The sequence below is a fragment of the Piliocolobus tephrosceles genome, chromosome X (genome assembly GCF_002776525.5).
Source record: "Piliocolobus tephrosceles isolate RC106 chromosome X, ASM277652v3, whole genome shotgun sequence".
In the NCBI taxonomy this organism is placed as follows: Eukaryota; Metazoa; Chordata; class Mammalia; order Primates; family Cercopithecidae; genus Piliocolobus; species Piliocolobus tephrosceles.
The window spans coordinates 69,292,105-69,312,268 of record NC_045455.1 but is presented as its reverse complement, the minus strand read 5'-3'; the positions used below and the strand labels follow the sequence as shown (position 1 = coordinate 69,312,268).

The 20,164-nt window shown below is 39.0% G+C and overlaps 2 pseudogenes across 1 annotated transcript; one reads left to right on the top strand and one right to left on the bottom strand.

The window, feature by feature from the left end:
* Positions 1–3,637: 3,637 nt before the first annotated feature.
* Positions 3,638–6,262, top strand: LOC111523092 (annotated as a pseudogene). The gene is made up of 2 exons (XR_002725428.1): positions 3,638–4,269; positions 5,636–6,262. The product of XR_002725428.1 is annotated as a nucleosome assembly protein 1-like 1 (transcript).
* Positions 6,263–16,289: 10,027 nt separating this feature from the next.
* Positions 16,290–19,241, bottom strand: LOC111523042 (annotated as a pseudogene).
* Between the last annotated feature and the right edge of the window lie 923 nt (positions 19,242–20,164).

The window sequence follows — 20,164 nt, the reverse complement described above, 5'->3', positions numbered from 1 at the left end:
AGTTGTCATTACAAAAACCAATCAACCACATTAGATTTGCTTTCTATTAGAAAAAGTCTGTCCTGGTTTTTCAATCTAAGTAACCGTTAACACATGTTCTTGTAACAAGTATCTCCCTTCTGAATTCTAACATAGATACATAATATTGGAACAGACCTTTCCCATGAGGTTGCTACCTGGACAAAATAAGGCTTCTCTAACCTTCAATATTTTCAAGCATCTTTAGGAGCAACCATGTTTTACTGCTATGTCTCTTCCTTCAGTCGTGAGCACTGTCACACACCAGGTAGGAGCTGCTCTGTGACTGCATCCTGAAGTGAAGAGAGAATGGAGTATATTCTCTTCAGTCTCCTCTCATGTGTCTCTCCCCAGGAAGTATTGCACCCACTGACAAGTAGGGCATATAAGAAAATGCCATCGCTTCTGCTACCCTACTTTACAATATATTTGGGTTTGCAGAATTGCCACAGAAGCTGAAATACCATGTCTAATGCCACAGTTTTCACCCCACCAAAATATGAAAAGACAGAGAAAGTTACAAAATCCTTTAATCAGTGAAATCATCATCATAACTGATATTTTTCATTGGATTAGAGGTTTTTATACCTCTGAACTATTCACTGTGGGAAGATGTCAGAGGTGTGAATTTATGCCTTTCTTTTGGAAAGTGAAAACAAAGGCAGAAAAGAAGGATGCACGTGGCTTCCTGAATTGCAGGCTCCTTTCCAAGACAATAAATCACAGAAAAGCATGGATATTGAACATATGTCAACTGATGCCCTTAAAACAATTTGTCCCCATGTAGCTTTTGGAAAGATGTCCTATTCTCCAACAGTTGCCAGAACCCCAATGTTGCCATAGATGTCAAAGCAACTGGGAAGATTATATGTAATTCACAATTCTTGAAAAGCAAGACATTTTATTCTCTACTATGTGCATGAATTTTCTATTACCATATAACAAACATCAGCAGAAGAAAATACACATTTATTACTTCATAGTTTCCATGGGTCTAAGTACACACAATCCCAGCATATCTTCACTGGGTCTTCAGCTCAGGGTCTCCCATGGCTGCCTCAAGATGTCAGCTGGTGCTGCAATCTGAGGCTGAGCTCCTCTTCCAAGCTCACTGGTTACTGACAGGATCCAAGTCGTAGGATTGTAGGACTGAGGCTCTCTCTCCCAGAGGCTGCACATGTTCCCTGCTATATGACCCTCTCCACCATGTGGCAGTTTGTTTCCTCAAAGCCAGCAGGACAATGTCTCTGCTGCTTCTTTTCTCTCTACCTCTAGACCCTCCCCTAAAAGGCTCAACTGACTAGGTCAGGCCTACCAAAGTAATCTCCCTTTTGGTTAATCTAAAGTGAACTAATTAGGGAGCTTAATTACATCTGTAAAATTCCTTCACCTTTGCAATATAATGTAACATAATCCAAAAAGTAATATTCCATCATTTTTGCTATGGTCTACTGGTTAGACACAAGCTACAGGCTCCACCCATAGTCAAGAAAAAAGAGTTTTACAAGGGGTGAGTCATTGGGCATCATCTTAGAATTCTGTCTACCACACTATTTAAGCCAAAAATAAAATTAAAATTATGAGTATAACAAATATGGAGTGTTTTCTTCAAGTTTTAGAATACAAAATTTAAAGGACGGCCCCTAGAGCACTCATCATTTAGTGATTCTTAGAAGGATTACCAGGGAAATTAGCTTACAATATAGATTTTCCTAGCCCCACTCCTAGAGATTCTAATTCAGCTGGCAAAGAGTCGACCAGGAATCAGCATTTTAGATAAGTTCTCCCTGATGATTCTGATATAAGCTCCGACCACACATTGAAAATCCCTAAATAGTGCTTCCATAATTAAAGAAGGACTTACATTTTCCTCAGGCTCTGCAGTTTGGGCCAAAGAATTCCTCCAAATGGGCTTCTTAGCCCCCTTTGTTTTATATAAGCTATATTTCACAGGCTCCACCTCTCTGCTTAGCACCTAACATATTGAGAAACCTTTATATAGGTTCAGGAAGTACCCTTCTGTGTAGAGTCTTTCTTGTAAGAGTAAGCAGACAGCCTTCTCTCTGCTGTAAACCAAATATAAATTTTTAAAATAGCATGGAGTGGATAGAAGCCTGGTTTCTTCTCCAACCAGAGTTTCTACCATTCTTGAGAAAAGAATGGGAAAGGACAAAAGTCTAACTCTAAAGCAGGCCAAGAAACTCCCTTAAGCAGTGACCACCTCATTAGTATGTTCCCTACTAAGACTCTTGCTGGTTTCTGAAGATAGGACCTCCTTGGACACTCTTTGATCAAAATAGGGTGGGAAAGCAGTGGTGGCCCCAATGATGTGCCTCTGTATTTTCCAGATAGACTCTACCTAACTTATGAAACACAGCAAATGTTCAAGGTGGTACGTAACTTGGGCTAGACTGAATTGTAAGACCTTCAAGTGCCTTCTTTTCAGAGAAGAAAAACACCGGGAAAAGTTCTAGAAGTTACTGAGGGACATCAGGACATCAGTAGACATCATCAGCATCGGTTACAGATACCCAAAGAGTAATAAGGTGCCATAAAGACAAGAGGGAAGAAACCCACAGCACTTGATTCACTCAACTAATAGCTATTGAGTGCTTATAATGTATTGCTAATGCTCTAAGCATTATCATGGCCCCTCTACATTTTGCACTAGAGAGAAGAGGTTTGCTCTCTCACTGCCTGGTTTTGCCCCTTCTTGAAAAGCTTATAAAACCATACTCCTCTCAGCATAGGATCACCTGTGATCAAAAGAAAGAAGGGTGCTTTGACAATTGTTCCTTCCTCCCTCTTAACCCAAGGATACCAAACCAGGCCAATTACAGTTCCCCCTTGCAACTTGACCTTGACTTCTAAGGAAAATTCTCAAAGATAGAAAAAGAGGCAGATCAGTGTGGCTCTTAGGAAGCAGGGAATAATGCATATGGCTCAGTCCCCATATGGGTAACCCAGAGAGAATAGGTAAAATAAAGGAACCAAGATTTGCAGCCTCATAAGATGGCTGAGGTTGAAACATGCACTGTTCTACTTTCCCTGCATGTTAAACTGGCAGTTCACACTGGCTGACCCAAGTAAAATATCTGAGTAGGAAAAATGTGACTGCGTCAACCCAATCTTCCAGGTCATATCTACATTCTCTCCCCGCCATAACCTTTCCTGTGTGTCCATGTTATCCTTCCTGGATTCCACATACTATATCTTTGAGTTCTCTTCCTGTTAAAAAACAGCTCTCAGGAAAGAATCAGAAAGCCATTTATACGACCTTAAAACACAGGTTGATTTTTTTAATCTTTATTTTTATTGTAGTTTAACAAATTATAGTTGTATATATTTATGGAGTACAATGTGATGCTATGATTTATGAATATAGTGTGAAATAAATCAACATAATTAACATATTCATGACCTCAAATACTTACGTTTTGTGGCTGAGAACACTTGAAACTTTCAGTGGTTTAGAAATGTGCAATGGATTATTATTTACTATATTTGAAAATGTTAGTGATGAAAGTTACCTAATCAGTTGTCACTACCGTATCTAGAAACTAATCTTGAAAATGTGTGATGGCTTTTTTAGTGCCATCTGCTCGTGGAGCCACCGCTGCCACCCTGAGTTACCGCCTGTGCAGCTCTGGCCACCTGGCTCCCCATACTAGCTGCTGATATTTGGAGTTCTTACAACATGGCAGACATTGACAACAAAGAACCGTCTGAACTTGATCAAGATTTGGATGACGTTAAAAAAGTAGAAGAAGAAGAAACTGGTGAAGAAACAAAAATCAAAGCACGTCAGCTAACCTTTCAGATAATGCAAAATCCTCAGATTCTTCAGCTCTTCAAGAAAGACTTGATGGTATAATAGAAACACCAACAATGTATCCAACAGGATACACTGAAAGCCTGCCTAGGGTAGTTAAAAGACAAGTGAATGCTCTCAAAAACCTGTAAGTTAAATGTGCACATATAGAAGCCCAATTCTATGAGGAAGTTCACAATCTTGAAAGGAAGTATGCCCTTCTCTGTCAGCCTCTATTTGATGAGTGATTTGAGATTATTAATGCAATTTATGAACCTACAGAAGAAGTGAATGGAAACCAGATGAATAACATGAGATCTCAGAGGAGTTGAAAGAAAAGGCCAAGACTGAAGATGAGAAAAAAGATGAAGAAAAAGAAGATGCCAAAGGAATGCCTGAATTTTGGTTAATTGTTTTTAAGAATGTTGACTTGCTCAGTGATATTGAGAGGTGACAATGTGCTAGCAGCCCTCACTCTCAGCGCCTCCTCAGCCTCGTCGTCCACTCTGGTAGTGCTTGAGGAGCCCTTCAACTGGCAATGGCACTGTGGGAGCCCCTCTCTGGGGTGGCTGAGGCCGGAGTCTCCTCCCTCTGCTTGCCGGAAGGTGTGGAGGGAGAGGTGCCTGTGGGAACCCGGGCTGCCTATGGCGCTCAGGGGCCAGTGTGAGTTCCAGTGGGCAAGGGTGCAGTCTCTGAGGGCCCCGCATAGGGAGCAGCAGGCCAGCGCTGCAGGCCCAGGGCAGTGAGGGACTTAGCACCCTGGCCAACAGCTGGGAAGGTTGGGCAGGGTCTCCCAGCAGTGCCGGCCGCTGGTGCTGCACTCAAATTCTCACTGGGTGTAGCTGCCTCCCCGCGGGGCAGGGCTCTGGACCTGCAGCCTGCCATGTCTGAGCTCCCCCCACTGCGGTGGGTCCCTCAGGGCCTGAGCCTCCTGGACAGGTGCTGCCCCTGCTCCCATGGCGCCCAGTCCCATGGACAGCCCAACGGCTGAGGAGTGCAGGCTCGGCTGGGGACTGGCGGGCAGCTCCGCCTGCAGCCCCTGTGCAGGATCCACTGAGTGAATGGGTATCCGTTCAGGATCCCCTGAAGGGATGGGGACTTGGAGAACTTTTATATCTAGCCAGAGGATTGTATGTGCACCAGTCAGCACTCTGTATCTAGCTAACCTAGTGGGGACTTGGAGAACTTTTCCCTCTAGCACTCTGTGTCTAGCTCAAGGATTGTAAACGCACCGATCAGCACTCTGTGTCCAGCTCAGGGTTTGTAAATACACCAATCAGTACTCTGTGTCCAGCTCAAGGTTCGTAAATACACCAATTGGTACACTGTATCTAGCTAACTCTGTGTCTAGCTAACCTAGTGGGGACTTGGAGAACTTTTCTGTCTAGCACTGTGTCTAGCTCAAGGATTGTAAAGGCACCAATCAGCACTCTGGAATTCCACATTGTGGAAGCTTTGTTATTTCCCTCTTTGCAGTAAATCTTGCTGCTGCTTACTTTTTGAGTCCACGCTGTCTTTATGAACTGTAACACTCACTGCGAAAGTCTGCAGCTTCACTCCTGAAGCCAGCAAGACCACGAACCCAGCAGGAAGAACGAACAACTCAAGACCGCTGCCTTTAAGAGCTGTATCACTCACTGCCAAGGTCTGCAGCTTCACTCCTGAAGCCAGCCAGACCATGAACCCACCAGGAAGAAGGAACAAACTCCGGACACACCATCTTTAAGAACTGTAACACTCACCTAGAGGGTTGGCGGCTTCATTCTTGAAGTCAGCAAGACCAAGAACCCACCAATTCTGGACACAATATGCTTCAGGAACGTGATGAACCCATTCTGAAGCACTTGGAAGATATTAAAGTGAAGTTCCCAGATGCTGGCCAGCCCATGAGTTTTGTCTTAGAATTTCACTTTGAAACCAATGAATATTTTAAAAATGAAGTGCTGACAAAGACATATAGGATGAGGTCAGAACCAAGTGATTCTGATCCCTTTTATTTTGATGGACCAGAAATTATGGGTTTTACAGGGTGCCAAATAGATTGGAAAAAGGAAAGAATGTCACTTTGAAAACCATTAAGAAGAAGCAGAGAGACAAGGGACGTGGGACAGTTCGTACTCTGACTAAAACAGTTTCCAATGACTCTTTCTTTAATTTTTTTTTTGCCCCCCTGAAGTTTCTGAGAGCGGAGATCTGGATGATGCTGCTGAAGCAATCCTTGCTGCAGACTTCGAAATTGGTCACTTTTTACCTGAGTGTATAATCCGAGGATCAGGGTTATACTTTACTGGGGAAGCTACTGAAGATGATGATGATGATTATGATGAAGAAGGTGAAGAAGCGGATGAGGAAGGAGAAGTAGAAGGAGATGAGGAAAACGATCCAGACTACGACCCAAAGAAGGATTAAAATCCAGCAGAGCACAAGCAGTAATGAAGCAGGATGTATGTGGCCTTGAGGATAACCTGCACTATAGTACCCTAAACACAACTCTTATTTACTTACAGCCTTATGTTTTCGTATTTTCTTGGTAGACTAGGTTAATTTTTTTAAAGGACAGGAAACTGATGTTTTAAAGACCAATTTGTTCTACCTGGCATTTTAACTAGTTTTTCTGCCCGAGATGTTGAATGCACAAATTCTGTCACACATGTTCATTCATTGCTACATAATTTGGTTCTTCTGGAATATTTTTATGTGGCTCTTGGAGTACAGCTATGAAAATTAACAACTGTTAAAGGAAACACTTTTTTGTGATTTTTTTCTTGAAGAACCAAAGTATTTTTTCAGCTGCTTGTTGAATAGGGTTAAGTCCACTCAGATTAGCTGTGCCTTTCATTACTTTGTTATAGAAATGCAGTGACTTATACTAAGACAATTCATCATTTTAAAAAAATTGGCAACACAACTATATGGTTAAGAATTTCCAGTATAAGCACACCCAGTAACTGTATTAGATTGTTAATGGCTTATTGCGTTATAGGTGACATAGTTAATCATAAAGTAACCTGACTTAGTATAGTTACTGGTACCACAGTGAGGTGAATAGAACAGGATTTTCAGAATTTAGACTGAATTTAGCTGTACTTTTAAATTTGACCTCCATTAACTAAGCATCTTTTCTCTGTGGTAGGGGTCTACCTTCTGCTTCCCTGGAAAGGATGAATTTCCATCATTTGACAAGCCTATTTTCAAGTTATTTGTTGTTTGTTTGCTTGTTTTTGTTTTTGCAGCCTAAAATTAAAATTTCAAATACAAAAATGAAATGTGTAATGATGCTCTTTTAAATAGCTGTGAAGAAATTATTGTGTGCTTGTTCTTACTTTGTCCCTATTTTGTTGTATAATATTTAAGTAAAAGGAGATTATTTATCCTTATTGAATTTCCAAAACTTGTATTTGCATTTACCATTTTTTAATGATAGAGAGAAAAGTTTAGTTGTCTTACTTTGATAAGCTTGGCACAGGACCTATCACTTTTTGATGCTTTGGATCAAAATTCTGTCACCAGAATGCTACTAATTAGTTATATGCAAGGAACAACCTAATCACTTTAATACAATGATTTGAAGTGCTACAGGCAGTAACTACTGAACACCAAATCACAGTGTTTTAATTTGTGACATGTTAGAATAATGGGACTTTCTTTAGTATAAATATTCTATTAACTAATCCTTGTGCTGCTAAGTTATAGGGTTTTGACTCATGGGTCTGAAAAAGGCACTGACCCCTGCTAAATCTTGAACACTGATACAGTTGAAGCCCTGTCTTCAGACCCAGGAGAAGCTGACAACCAAAATGAACTTCTTTCAAGAGACACAGGAGTTGATTGTATGGACTGAACTAATAGGGGACTGAAATAATTTTTATGGCTTTTTTGTTTGAAACATTGCTGATTCTTGAGAGCCTGGAGAACTTTTTTTTCATTTTGAGTTATCTATAGCATTTAACAATTGAATACAGTATTGTGTTATAAACAGAATTTGAGGCATATTTCTTACTCTGCCTAATTTCTCCAGAATTTGTAAATTATATGTAAATATTCTTAATTTACAGCAATGTGCTTGTTTGCACAAGTTCAACAAGAACCTGTTTGTTTTTAGAACTGAACACAATTAGAGGAACTGGTCATTTTTCCAGGACTTTGACTGAAATGGCCCTGTGAAAGGTTCCAGCAAGGCCAATTTAGGAGAGCCTATCTGGACAATGATTCTTGCTGCACTTTGTCTGGATAATCAGGCCAAGTGTATGGGACTGAAGTTTATTTTGCAGTCACACTGGTCCTGCTGAGATTTGTCTTTGGTGGAAGCACTGGACTGGGGAGAGAGATCGTGTTTCAGAAGAAAATGATAGCATTAGGTTAACCTTTGAATCCATGTCCCTCCTTAGCATGAGGCAGCCAGAAAGATTAACAACCAGATTCCCCATGACTGAGGCACTGATACATAGAAAAGGGGGACTAAAGCCAACCCAATAGTCCCATAGACAGTTTTTTGTTTGTTTGTTTATTTGTTTGTTTGGGATAAACATAGAAATTGACCCCTCTGGGCTTAAAGCCTGAAACCTACATTTGTTTTATCTGAGTTCTTTCCTCAGGGGAAGACCCACCAGGCCTCTCAAAAAGTATCAAAGAACTGAAACTCTTCAGATTATCACAACCAGACAATGAGACACCAGGCTCCTCATTCATCATGATTGCTTTCTTACCCCTCTCCAGTTCCTGTTTTCCTATACATAGTTACATTTCTTCTCTGCTATATAAGCCCCTAATTTTAGCAGGTCAGGGAGATGGATTTGAGACTATCTCCCATATCCTCAGCGATAGAGCCTGATTAAAGCCTTCTTTCTTGACATTACTCATCATCTCAGTCATTGACTTTCTGTGCAGTGAGCAGCAGGACCTAGATTGAACCCCTGGTGTATCAGTAACATATTCACCCTGCTGACTAATATATTTCAAAGAAATAAAATACTTATTCCTTCTGTATAATTGAAAATTTGTACCCTTTGACCATCATCTCCTCATTTCCTCCAATTCCCAGCCTGTAGTCACCACCTGCGATGGTTTCAATGTCCTCCACAAAGCTCATGTTGAAACTTAATCCCCAACGTGGCAGTATTGAGAGGTAGGTCCTTTAACAGGTGATTGGATCATGAAGGCTCTGCCCCTATTAATGGGTTAATCTTTTCAAGGATTAATGAGTTAATGGATAAATGAGTTATCATGGGGAGGAGGGACTGGCGGCTTTGTAAGAAGAAGAAGACAGACCTGAGTTACACATTAGCACACTCAGGCCCCTCACCTGTAATTCCCTGCACTGCTTTAGTATCTTTTGGAGAGTCCACACCAGCAAACAATCTCTCACCAGAGGCAGTCCCTCAACCTAGGACTTTCCAACCTCCAGAACTAAAAGAAATAAATTTCATTTCTTATAAATTACCCAATTTTAGGCATTCTCTTATAAGCAACAGAAAATGGACTAACACATTACCATTGTACCCTGTTTCTTTGAGTTCATTTGTTCTAGATTCCACATATAAGTAAGAACATGCAGACCGGGCGCGGTGGCTCACGCCTGTAATCCCAGCACTTTGGGAGGCCAAGGTGGCGGATCACGAGGTCAGGAGATCCAGACCATCCTGGCTAACACGGTGAAACTCTGTCTCTACTAAAAATGCAAAAATTAGCCAGGCGTGGTGGCAGGCACCTGTAGTCCCAGCTACTCGGGAGACTGAGGCAGGAGAATTATGTGAACCCAGGAGACGGAGCTTGCAGTGAGTCAAGATCGTGCCACTGCACTCCAGCCTGGGTGACAGAGCAAAACTCTGTCTCAAAAAAAAAAAAAAAAACCAGAAAAAAAACAGAACATGCAGTATTTACCTTTCTGTGTCTGGCTTATTTAACTTAACATGTTTTCCAATGTCATCCATGTTGTCACAAATGACAAAACTTATTTTTTTAAGGCTTAATGGTATTCCATTGTATGTGTGAGTGTACAGTATGTGTGTGTGTGTGTATATACACACATATATACACATATATGTGTGTGTATACATGTATGTATGTGTATGTATGTGTGCATACACTGTGTGTGTGTGGTGGTGTGTGTGCATATACACATATATGTACATGTATATACACACATGTGTGTGGATATACACACACACCACACACACACTGTAGACTCACACACATGGAATACTATTAAGCCTTAAAAAATACACCTGCACATACACACATGTATGTATACACACACACACACCACACGCACACACTGTACACTCACACATACATGGAATACTATTAAGCCTTAAAAAAATAAGTTTTGTCATTTGTGACAACATGGATGAAATTGGAAAACACGCTAAGTTAAATAAGCCAGACACAGAAAGGCAAATAGACACACACACACACACACAAAACGCCCCACATTTTCTTTATCCATTCGTCTCTTGAACAACACTTACGTTGATCCATAACTTGGCTACTGTGAATAGTACTGCAATGAACATAGGAGTGCAGACATCTCTTTGACATACTAATTTCAATTTTTTGAGTAAATACCCAGATTGCTGGATCATATGGGGATTCTATTTTATGTTTTTTGAGGAACAGCCATGCAATTTTTCATAATTGCATACTAAGTTACATTCCCAACAACAGTGTAAAAGAGTTCTTAGCCATTATGACAGGTGTGAGGTAATATCTTATTGTGGTTTTATTTGCTTTTCCCTAATAATTAGTTATATGGAGCATTTTTTGAAATATCTGTTGGCACTTGTATGTCTTATTTTGAAAAATATCTGCTAAAGTCCCTTGCCCATTTTCCCCTTTTTATATGCCAAGTCACATTGTCCATTTTTTAATCAGATTGTTTTATTTCTGTAGAGTTAAGTTGCTTATGTATTTGGATATTAATGCCTTATCAGATGCATGATTCACAAATATGTATATGATTCACAAACATTTTCTCCCATTCAGTAAATTGTCTCTTCACTGCATTGACTGTTTCCTTTGCTATACAGAAGCTTTTTAATTTGTTGCAGTCCTATTGCTTATGTTTGCTTTTCTTGCCTGTGCTTTTAAAGTCATATCCAAAAAAATCATTGCCCAGACCAAAGTCATGGAGCTTTTTCCCTGTGAGATCTATTCTATAATGTTACAGTTTCAGGTCTTATATTTAAGTTTTTAAATTATTTTGAGTTGATTTTTGTATATGGAGTGAGATAAGGGTCTAATTTCATTCCTCTGCATATGGATATACAGATTTTTTTCAACACCATTTATTGAAGAGTTATTTTCCCAATATATATACTTGGCACCTTTGTCAAAAATCAATTGACTGTACATGCCTGGGTTCATTTCTGGGCTCTCTGTTCTGTTCCATGAGTCTACTTTTATGTCAGTGTTACTCTGTTTTAATTACTATTGTTTTATAATATAGTTTGAAATCAAGTAATGTGATGCCTCTGGCTTTGTTCTTTGTGCTCATGATTGCTTTGGCTATTTGAAGTTTTGGGGGATTCGATATACATTTTAGAAATTTTTTATTTTATTAAATTTTCATTTTATAAATGAATAGCCAAGTTATGGATCAACCATAAAATGAAAATTTACATTGGAATTTGGACAGGAATTATATTGAATCTGTAGATTGCTTTGGTTAGTATGGACAATTTAACAATATTCTTTTCATTCATGAACACAGGATATCTTTCCATTTATTTGTGTCTTCCCCAGTTTCTTTCATTAATGTTTCACAGGTTTTCAGTGTACAGATCGTTCACCTCCTTAAATTTATTCTTCCTTGGTTAATTTTATTCATTATAGCTACTTTAAATGCAATTGTTCTTTATCTTTTTTGAAATGTTTGTTCTTAGTGTATAGAAACACTACTAATTTTTGTGTATTGATTTTGTATCCTGCAACTTTACTTTTCTCATTTATTAGTTCTAACAGTTTTTTGATGAAATCATTAGGATTTCCTATATACAACATCATATCATCAGCAAACAGCAGCAACTTAACTTCTTCCTTTCCTATTTGGATCCCATTTATTTCTTCCTCTTGCCTAAATGCTCTGGCAAAAACTTTCAGTACCATGTTGAATACAGGTGGTAAGAGTGGGCACATTTGTCTTGTTCTGGATCTTAGAGCAAAGGGTTTCAATTTTTCACTATGTATAATGTTAGGTGTGGGCTTGTCATATATAGCTTTTATTGTGTTGATTCTATACCTGATTTGTTGAGTGTTTTCATCATGGATGGATGTTTTCTTTTGTGAAATAATTTTCTGCATCTAGTGAGATGACATGAGATAATCACATGGTTTTTGTCCTTCATTCTTGCTAATGTGATGTATAACATTTATTCATATGCATATGTTGAACCATCTTTGCTTCCCAGGGAGAAATTCCACTTGATTACGGTGAATGATTCTTTTAATGTGTTGTTGAATTTTGTTTGCTAGGATTTCATTGAGGATTTCTGCATCTACGTTCATCAAGGATATTGTCGTGGCTGAGGTCTGAGACTGGTCCTAGAGGCTCGCTATCTAGGAATTCAAGCCAGATAAAACATCCCACTGTTTCTGGTAGTGACCACAGCATGGCTTTGTGGGTGGGCTATACTGTTAGGTAGTACCTCTGATTTGATGCCACCACTGACAGGTACATAGAGCTACCACCAAGATCCACATGCTCACTGCTGTGGGCTCTGCCTCCTTGCTTTATTTCTTCCTGACCCCTGGTGGTCTAGCTGTGCTGTGCTATTTTCCACTGTGTTGTCTTTGAGGTGAGATGGGAGTGGACTTCCTGGGAAGCATCTCAGAATGTTAGGAGAGCTGGATGTCCACCTCCAGTTCTCTTTCCTTCCGTAGAAACTGCGGTCCCTGGAGATTCCTCCCTGTGTGGCATTGTGCCAACCTGGGGAGTGGGAGGGCAGCACAGTCAAAGTGAGATCCTTTCTCTTACCCTTTCCATGCAGCTCCTTTTCATTCCATGGACCACACGGTTGACTTGGGCCCTTTTGCTATCTGGAAGGTGTTCACCAAGGTGTTCTTATCTGTGGATAGCTGCTAGTTTAACTCTCTGTGGGCAGTAGTGAAGCCTGGGACCTCTTATTCTACCATCTTGTTGTCATCACCAAGCAAAGTATTATTGTCTTTGTTTTAACAAAGATGTAAGTTTATAAAGGATTCCCTTATGGTGAAATTTAAAGTATTAGTCCGTGGAAAAGACAGATTTGTTTTTGTTAAATGTTTTTAAAGAAAGACAACAAAATTTCTACAATCATTCCATATAGGCAGTCCTTTGGACTTAAAGTTTTACAAATATTTGAAAGAAAAAGTGGGGAAAAATCATGTTCATTCCAGTCTCTACAGTTCTTTGAAACATTACGTTCAGAGTTTCTGTATCGGCTTTAAAAAGAGCTTGAAAGTTGTCACTTTCATCTTTTCAATAAGAAAAACTTGAATAAACTGAAAATTAATGACTTTTCTAGGCTTTGTCAAAGGACCAAGGTTGTAGGGAAACCTATAATTCCAAAATGAAGAGAAACAGGTACATGCAGAGAGTCGCACCTGAAGCAGAAGTCACTGGAGTGACACAATGTTAGAAACATTTAAATGGTAATTTTGATAAACTGCTAGAGACTGGGTTTGAACTAGCATAAAGTGAAAAATCTCCTTAGCGTTTGCCAAATCTCTGTGTGCTTTAGAAGATCCATTCATTGCTTTAACATGGGGAAGGGAAGAGTACCAATTGTGAATACACCCAGATCCTTCTTCATAACAAAAACCTACTTTCTAGAAGAAAAGACTTTGTGAGCCTTTCTTAGCTGGGGAAAGGGATCACTCCCACCTCAGACCCCCCTAGCCTTCCTGCCTCACCTTCCTGTCACTGGGGAGAGAAGAGACAGAAGAAAGTCAATAGGGATAAGAGGCTCAAGGAATAGATTGGAAATATCATGGCCAGGGAAAGGAGGAGGGAAATAAAAAGCTGTAGCACTAGGAAAAAACAAACTTCTGAAAGTCACATATGAGAGATATAGTCCCACTGAGACTAAGAATTAATCTTAAGATTAAAGAATACTCGTCCTTCATACCTTACTGCTGTACCAACAGGACTCCTCTATAATAACAGTGGATTATGGCTGAAAGAGACGCAAGGGATACACTCTCTCCAAGGAGGAGTACTTAGCTTAACTCCTCATTCTTTAAGTGTGGGCTATGCTTAGGGGTTTTCTTTAAAAACAGTAGAGCATGGAAAGGGGGAACAAAGAGTAATTTTACAGTAATTCAACCTGAAGTCCACTACTTTAGCAAAATTAACATCAGCAGTGATAAGTCCTATTGGTAGTATGTACGCTTGATATAATGTGAAGAAAATGGCACTTCATCTCTGTGGTCTTCCTCCCAAAAATTCATACCCTGGCCTAATCACAAAGAAAACAGACAATGTCCAATTAAGGAATATTATACAAAATGTGTAATCAATACTCAAGGTTTTCAACATCATTAATGACAAGGAAAGTCAGAAACTGTCCACCAAACAAAGCATAAGAAGATGCAGCATCTAAATGTGATGTAATATCCTGGGTGGGATGCTAGAACAAAAGAAGAACATTAGGTAAAAATTAAGGATATCTGAATGAAGTATGGATTTTAGTTAATAATACAGGCATATTTCTTTTTATTGCACTTTGCTTTATTGCAGTTTGCAGACATTAAAGTTTTTATGAAATGAAGGTCTGTGGCAACCCTACATCAAGCAAATTTATTGGTACCATTTTTCCAACAGCATGTACTCACTTCATATCTCTGTGTCAGGATTTTATACTCATGAAGTATTTTTGTATTTTTTAACCAAGGTATGTACATTGTTTTTTTAGACATAATGCTATTGCACACTTAATAGACTATACAGTATAGTGAAAGCATAACTTTTATATTCACTGGGAACCAAAAAAATATGTAACTCACTTTATTGTGATATTCACTTTATTGTGGCAGTCTGAAACCAGACTTGTAATATCTCTGTGGTATGCCTATAATATATTAATGTTGGCTCATTAATTATAACAAACATACCATACTAATGTAAGATATTTATAAGAGGAGAAACTGGACGCGGGATATGAGAAACACATTTACCCATCCAAACTGGGTCTCTGGACTCAGAGACACGAAGAACAGTGGAAGCAAGACTTAATAGTGGTCTTACAAGATCAGGTGTGTGGTAGGCAGGCACATCTGAGGCAGTTACAGCAGCTAACTTATCTCCTAGCATGCAAGTCCCTCCCCCAGTTCCTCATTGGTCTAGTACTATAGGGTTACAATCTTCCTGCATGTCACCTAAGTTTCATTATCCACCTTATAAGATTATACCCTAGTCCCTTTCCCCACTTAAGTTTTGATTTCCCAATAATGAAACTTTCTTCCCTTTTATCGGCTAACCCCCCTCTACATTCTGTCCACTTATTGTGACTTTCTAGGTGCAGGAGCCGTGCAGTTTGTCACATCCGCAGGCTGGCTGCCAGTACTTAAGATTTACCATGGCTGAAAATGGACCATTTAAATGTTTTCTTACAAGGGTATGTGGAAACTCTCCATACAATTTCATAATTTTTCTGCAAATCTAAATCTATTCTAAAATTTAAAAGTTTATTAAATGCAGTATCCAGCATACCATGAAAAAGTATGAGATGTGAAAAAAGTAACATATGACTGTTAATCAGAAAGTTAAAAAATAGTCAATGAAAGGAGACCAACAGATTAAAAAGTTATTGCAATTAGAATAAAATGACTTTAAATTGACTCTTATAGACTAAATTAACCTATAAGTAGGTTAAATAAATGGGAGTAAAAGATGAACAAAATGAACAAAAATGTGGAGAACATCAAAAGATAAATGAAATTCCTAAAAACCAATTCAAGTATATTCTAAGATTGAAAAACAGAGTATCTGAAATTAAGAATAAATTGGAAAGGCTTAATAGCAGATTGAACATCAGCGGAAAAGACGCATGAATTTGAACACTGTCAATTAAATTATTCATACTAGAGAATGGAGAGAGAAGAATGTTGGGGAAAAAACACAATGTGAGAGGCACATGGGCCAATATCAAGTTTTCTAACATACATGTAAATTGGAGCACATTTATTGACTTGCATATGTTGAACCAACCTTTTTAGACATAATGGTCAAGAACTTTCCAAAACTAATTTTTAAAAACCAAACCACAAAGGGTGGAACAAGATGGAGGAATAGAAGCCACACCATTCATCTCCCCACTGCTGGAACACCAAATTTTGACAACTATCTGTACACAGGAAAGCACCATCACAAGAACCAAAAATCAGGTGAACAATCACAGTACCTGGATTTAACTTTATATATATTATATATATATATATATTTGTAGCAGTTGGTAGCATTTAACAAATCTCCCTCCATGTGGTTTCATACCACCAGGACTCAAGCCCCACCTCCAATACCCTTAATCCTCTCCTCAGCTCTTCTGCTGAAGAATTTGGCCTTCATAATGACAGGTTGCTATGGTAGATTTCCCTTTCCCAGAACTTTGTAGTAGCCTGATCACACCACATCAATGGTGGGGACAGCTCCAGTTTTATCTTTAGCAGCATTCACCTGTGTCTGTACACTGACCAAAGTCCACAATTTATTGGGGTTGGCATTTGAGCAGGAGCTCTGGTTCCTCTTTAAGTGGTAATCCTTATACCAACTTTCCCAAAGGAACCTAGGTGAGGTTTGTCGAAGTTGATCCTGTGGTGACGCTTGCCACCAGCCTTACTCCTGCCTCCTGAGTGCTTTTGGTGCTTGCTGATGAGGCTGTGGCCGTGGTTCACGTGGCCCAGAAGTTTCTGGGTCTTCCTCAGCCTGAATGATGTGTCAGAAACTCTTGGGTTATAACCCAGGTTCTTGATTTTTTCCAACAAACAGCATAGCCTGGAGGACACTGGGCTGTCATGATGAGTTGTCATGGATGGCACCTTATATTCTAGTTGGGGACAGGCTGCAATGTGAAAGAGTTGCATGGTCTTACCATTTCTCACTATTCTGATGTTTTGTCACTGCTCACACACATTCATTTCTGAAGAATTCTTGGTTTTAACAGAACTCTGTCTCATTACATCTTCACATTGATATGAAAATAAATCAAGGACAAATATAGTCTTATATGACATTAAGTCATAGTTCTTAATTGTGGATATGTGTTCATCAGACTTAGCAGACGAGTTTTAAATATGCATAACCAGACTTGAAATAAAATTCTCAGTATGGCCCAGGCACATGCATTTTAAGCAAGCTCCATAAATGATTCTTTTTTTTTTTTTTTTCTTCTTCAACTTTTATTTTAAGTTCTGGGGTATATGTGTAGGATGTGCAGGTTTTTCACATAGGTAAACATGTATCATGGCAGTTTGCTGCACAGATCAACCCATCACCTAGGTATTAAGCCCAGCATTCCTTAGCTATTCTTCCTGATGCTCTCACTCCCCCAACCCCACCCCAAACAGGCCCCAGTGTGTGTTGTCCCCAATCATGTGTCCATGTGTTCTCATCGTTCAGCTCCCACTTACAAAAGTGAGACCATGCAGTGTTTGGTTTTCTGTTCGTGTGTTAGTTTGCTAAGGATAACAGCTTCCAACTCCATCCATGTCCCTGCACATGATCTCATTCCTTGTTATGGCTGCATAGGATTCCATGGTGTATATGTATATTTTCTTTATCCAGTCTATCATTGATGGGCATTTGGGTTGATTCCATGTCTTTGCTATTGTGAATAGTGCTGCAGTGAACGCACGTGTGCATGTATCTTTATAACAGAATGATTTATATTCCTTTGGGTACATATCCAGTAATGGAATTGCTGGGACAAATTGTATTTCTGCCTCTAGATCTTTGAGGAATTACCACACTGTCTTCCACAATGGTTGAGCTACTTTACACTCCCACTAACAGCATAAAATCATTCCTTTCTCTCTGCATCCTCACCAGCATCTGTTGTTTCTGGACTTTTTAATAATCACCATTCTGACAGGCATGAGATGGTATTTCATTGTGATTTTGATTTGCATTTGTTTTAAATATGTTTATTGGCTGCATAAATGTCTTCTTTTGAGACATGTCTATTCATGTCCTTTGCTCACTTTTTAATGTTTTTTTTTTCTTGTAAATTTGTTTAAGTTCCTTATAGACTCTGGATATTAGGCCTCCGTCAGATAAATAGATCACAAAAATTGTCTCCCATTCTGTAGGTTGTATGTTCGCTCTGATTATGGTTTCTTTTGCTGTGCAGAAATTCTTTAGTTTAATTAGATCCCATTTATCAATTTTTGCTTTTGTTTGAAGTTGCTTTTGGTGTTTTTGTCATGAAATCTTTACCCATGCCTATGCCCTGAATGGTTTTGCCTAGGTTTTCTTCTAGGGATTTTATAGTTTGGGGTTTACATCTAAATCTTTAATCCTTCTTGGGTTAATTTTTGTATAAGTTGTAAGGAAGGGGTCCAGTTTCAATTTTCTGCATATGGCTAGCCAGTTCTCCCAGCACCATTTATCAAACAGGAAATCCTTTCCCCAGTGCTTGTTTTTGTCAGGTTTGTTAAAGATCAGAGAATTTTAAGTGTGTGGTCTTATCTTTGAGTTCTCTCTTCTGTTCCATTGGTCTATCTGTCTGTTTTTGTACCAGTATCTTGCTATTTTGGTTACTCTAGCCTTGTAGTATAGTTTGATGTTGAGTAGCGTGATGCCTCCAGTTTTGTTCTTTTTGCTTAGGATTGTCTTGACTATTTGGGATCTTTTTGGTTTCACATGGGTTTTAAAATAGTTTCTTCTAATTCTGTGAAGAATGTCAATGGTAGTTTAATGGGAATTGCACTGGATCTACAAATTACTTCGGGCAGTATGGCCATTTTCATGATATTGATTCTTCCTATCAATGATCATGGAATGTTTTTCCATTTGTTTGTGTCCTCTCTTATTTCCTTGAGCAGTGGTTTGTAGTCACCCTTGAAGAGGTCCTTCATTCCCCCTTGTTAGCTGTATTCCCCTTGTTAGCTGTATTCTTAGGTATTTTATTCTTTTTGTAGCAATTATGAATGGGAGTTCATTCATGATTTGGCTCTCTACTTGCCTGTTGTTGGTTTATATGAATGCTAGCAATTTTCGCACATTGATTTTGTATCCTGAGACTGCTGAAGTTGCTTATCAGCTTAAGAGGCTTTGGGGTTGCAACAATTGGACTTTCTAGACATGGGATCATGGCATCTGGAAACAAAGATAATTTAACATCCTCTCTCCCTATTTGAATACCCTTTATTTCTTTCTCTTGCCTGATTGCTTTGGCCAGAACTTCTAACACTATGTTGAATAGGAGTACTGAGAGGGCATCCTTGTCTTGTGCTGGTTTTTAAGGGAAATGCTTCCAGTTTTTACCCATTCCCTATAATATTGGCTGTGGGTTTGTCATATAATGGCTCTCATTATTTTGAGGTATGTTACTTCAGAACCTAGTTTACTGAGAATGTTTAGCATGAAGTGGTGTTGAATTTTATCAAAGGCCTTTTTGCGTCTATGGAGATCATCAAGTGGCTTTTGTCTTTAGTTCTGTTTATGTGATGAATTACATTTATTGACTTGCATATGTTGAACCAACCTTGCATCCTGGGGATGAACCCAACTTGATCATGGTGGATAAGCATTTTGATGTGCTGCTGGATTCAGTTTGCCAATATTTTATTGAGGATTTTTGATCAATGTTCATCACGGATATTGGCCTGAAGTTTTCTCTTTTTTTGTTGTATCTTTGCCAGGTTTTATTCAGGATGATCCTGGCCTCATAAAATGAGTTAGAGAGGAGTCCTTCCTTTTCAATTTTTTAGAATAGTTTCAGTAGAAATGGTACCAGCTCTTCTTTGTACCTCTGGTAGAAGTCAGCTATAAATCTTTCTGGTCCTGGGCTTTTGTTGTTGTTGTTGGTAGGCTATTTATTATTGCCTCAATTTCAGTACTCATTATTGGTCTATTCGGGGATTCAATTTCTTCCTGGTTCAGCCTTAGGAGGGCGTATGTATCCAGGAATGTTTTCATTTCTTCTAGATTTTCTACTTTATGTGCATAGACGTGTATATAGTATTATCTGATGGTTATTTGTATTTCTGTGGGGTCAGTGGTAATATCCCCCCTACCATTTCTGATTGTGTCTATTTGATTCTTCTCTATTTTCTTCTTTATTAGTCTAGCTAGCAGTCTATCTATTTCATTAATTTTTTCCAAAAAACAGCTCCTGGATTTGTTGATTTTTTGAAGGGTTT